Source organism: Triticum aestivum, chromosome 2B (genome assembly GCF_018294505.1).
Source record: "Triticum aestivum cultivar Chinese Spring chromosome 2B, IWGSC CS RefSeq v2.1, whole genome shotgun sequence".
NCBI classification, from domain to species: Eukaryota; Viridiplantae; Streptophyta; class Magnoliopsida; order Poales; family Poaceae; genus Triticum; species Triticum aestivum.
The window spans coordinates 801,925,381-801,928,883 of NC_057798.1; the positions used below are offsets into that span (position 1 = coordinate 801,925,381).

At 38.1% G+C, this 3,503-nt stretch overlaps 1 long non-coding RNA gene across 1 annotated transcript; it reads right to left on the reverse strand.

Annotated features, from left to right (window-relative positions):
* Positions 1 to 741: 741 nt before the first annotated feature.
* On the reverse strand, positions 742 to 1,612 carry LOC123042895 (uncharacterized). Its single transcript, XR_006418933.1, has 2 exons — positions 1,560 to 1,612; positions 742 to 918 (listed from the first exon to the last, which is right to left on the reverse strand). It is a non-coding gene; the product is annotated as an uncharacterized lncRNA (long non-coding RNA).
* Positions 1,613 to 3,503: the final 1,891 nt, after the last annotated feature.

Genomic DNA, 3,503 nt, shown 5'->3' on the forward strand with positions numbered 1-3,503 from the left:
TGCAACCATGCTCCACCCTGCGTCGTATCCCCCGCACATCTCTATGCATTGCTTGACGCCCTCTATTTGCATGATCACTACACGACGCACTCCAGACATTTCTGAGCCTTATACGCACATCACCTCTCGCCGCACACGTCCATCTTCATCGACTTGCATCATGTCAATCATTAATGGACTTGGACCGCGCCTTTGTTTTCCGTAGTATGCACCGCAGCCATCCTGTACATACAAGCAAAGATAGAGGAAATTAAAGAATTCCTTTAGTAGCCTTACCTTGCAGAAGATCCAAAAAGGTTTCGCGCATCCTTGCTCACGTGTAGCACCAAGACTTCTCCATCCCTGCTCTTTCTCTCGCTCCAGATCGAAAGCTACACACAAACGGGACCTGACACATTTTTTCCTTTAATAAATCTCACCTCTTTGCATATATACTAGATCGGGTCCGCGCCTTGGCGCGAGGGTGCCGGTCCCAACAGATAATAATAAAGTGAAAAAGAAACATTATAGAAGGAAAACATAGTGATGCTCAATATCGGCAGGAGATTATAAGGTAACATCAAGTTCAGTGTGTTCACAAGACCACAAAAAATAAGCAACACACCTTGATGTGGGGTGCCCGAAGGACATTAGCTGCCATTAAGTTTAGTACAACAGTGCGGGGCGACAAAGGACATTAGCTGACATTAAGTTTAGTACAACAGCAGGAGCATAAGAGCAAAAGCCTAAGACACAATTCTGAAGGAAGGATATGATTCAATAAAATGTAAGAATATCCAATATAGGGGTTCATATGCATAGAGTGGGTCATACGATCATGATGCACGATATAGCAAAAGATATCTTGCATCAACACATCTTGCCCGCTTCTTGTTCACAGTTTTGCCTCAGCCATGGCCTTCTTGATGTTGTCTTCTCCTGATAGCAGCAAGGCATTAGCAATTAGAAGCCAGCGAGTGAGCACGACTAGAAAAGCAATACATATGATTCCAATTCCTTTTCAGGTAGGATGTGGTGCAATATTTACATAGACCATATCCAGATCATAGTAGTGCATAGTTCCTTATAAGTTGTACAAAACAAACATCGGCACACTACAAAAGATAGGAATGCGCAATGAGACCTTTAGCTAGCTTTGATAGCTTGGTTTTTAAGTTACTTTGAGGCAAAAGAGATCTGGTTCTTCACCTCAAAAATGATTTGCATGTAGGAATATCAGAATATGATTCTGAAACCATGGCACATGGCTGGTTAGTATGGTTTGTCATCACATTCAGTTGCTTTCAGAATGGAAAAGGACAACTAATAATTGGAAAGAACCATATATTCTGACTATGCCATATCAGTGCTTAATTGGTCGGGCCATATATAAACCTTTTACCATGGGGTGTTTCTTTATTCTGCTTCAAAAATAGACAGGAATGACATAAATATGTGCATAGCACTGTTAACTAAGAAAGAGAATATTAAATTTGGGAGTACACAGGCAAGCCAAGTCAGGTACGAAAATAGCAGATAGCAAAGCAATGTGAGAATAGCAGTCGAGTATAGTGGCGTACCATCCATTCTCAAAGAGTTGATTGGTTTATGACGATGGTTCCAGGAGAAAGCTGCAATAGAAAAATAATAATATATTCTTACAAAGAAGGCCCAAAGATTTAAGCAGGATATGGTAATAAATATACATGATATGTGAACTTTAAAACTATTACAGAGAGGTAAATGCAGATTTCTAAGGAACATATTGTACTAATTGTTCAGGCAAAGCAAATAAATTAATTAAATTGGGTCCATGATGTATAGGTGGGTCAATGCTTCAAGGATTATGGCTTGTGGTAGGGCTACCTTCATAAAAATGAGACAGAATGAACATCATCAGTGGCAGCCATATGTGGAGTTGAGACAGAAATAAATCATTGAGAATAATTTATAGTTTCTTTAAATGGAACTTGTCCAAATCGCAATTGTGATGCAACTACAATGAGAAGTCGTCGCCGACCATATGACAATGCTAAGATTCTGTCAAGCTTGCAATACCAAGCCCATAATTCTATAGAAGTTCATTTGCAGAAGATAAATATATCTGCATAGCTACTGCTGGAGAGCATCAACGGTGGCATCTTATTTGCCAACTATATTATTCCTATTTATACACAACATATTTTGACTACTGCACAAGTTTTCGTACAAGAGTTCTGGATTAAATAAAATATGGATCTTACCCATTATATCGTATAACATTTCCATACAGAGCGAAGGCAGCAAACATGAATCCAACATACCAACTGCAACTCCACGAGGCCTATCACTGACAAACAAAATAGCACCTGCATCAAGAAGACGACACAGTCACACATCTCACCGGGTGAAAAGATTTTTTATACTCGAGAGACCAAACTGATGGCAGCATCCAATATTAAAGACCACATATTCAAGAAGGAAACTCAACTTCTAGAAGCAAAGTTTTTTTCTTCAATCACATATAAAAAACAGAGTTTCCAACTGTGTATAACTACTTTTTATGCATGAACAAATTTAGAGATTGCCAATATCCTATGCCTGCTGGATATTAGAAATGCAGGAAGCAATCATACTTCTTTTGGAACCATGTCGACAAAAGAACTGGGAGACGAAATATGATACTCAAAGCTCACAGATTAGGCTATCTAATGAGATTCTCCCAGTGAAAACTGCATAACTTTAAAGTAAATGCCAAGTATCACTAAATGTGTGCTTGAAAACTGACAAGGCTCACATATTTAGTTTAGATTCACCTAAACTAAATGTGTGCTTGAAAACTGCATAACTTTCAAGGAAATAGCAAATATCACTAATAATATCAAATCAAAAAAGGATGGACAAAATATAAGAAGATTCATGTACCAATCAGAACTGGGATTCTCCGAGTCGTCAAACATTCAGTCATAAAATATATCCTTTATATCATGTTTTCAATATCACAACAGGTTAACAATCACACTATCAATGTAAGGTACTACATGCCTTTCTTGTGTTTACATAGACAGTCATCGTTTCTCTAGTTTCTAAAAACACAGACTAACTAAAGGGATCGTAAACCTAGATGATGGCACTTCAACATCGAAAATGACAAATCATTCCATTTGTCACAGAGCAGTGAATAAGATTGATTCTTACCTAGTAATAATTTCTGAAAACAATTTAACAGGAAGAAGGCACAAACCAACAAATGGATCACCTTGCTGTTTCTAAATATAAGATCCCCGCTCTTAACATTCCCACCATGATATGATCTTAATGAATTCCATCAGGATGAGACCAAAGCAGACTCGCCTCCAAACATAACAACATAAGTTTTGATTAAAAGGACAACCAAACAACTGGTCTGCAAACGGAGAAATATGCAACAAAAATTGAAACTTCAGAGTTCAGAGGATCATCTATACTGAGAAGAGTACAGTAAAATAGAAACGGAAGCGGTTCCAAAACCAGCACTCAAACCTTACAAAGTTTTGTATATGTGA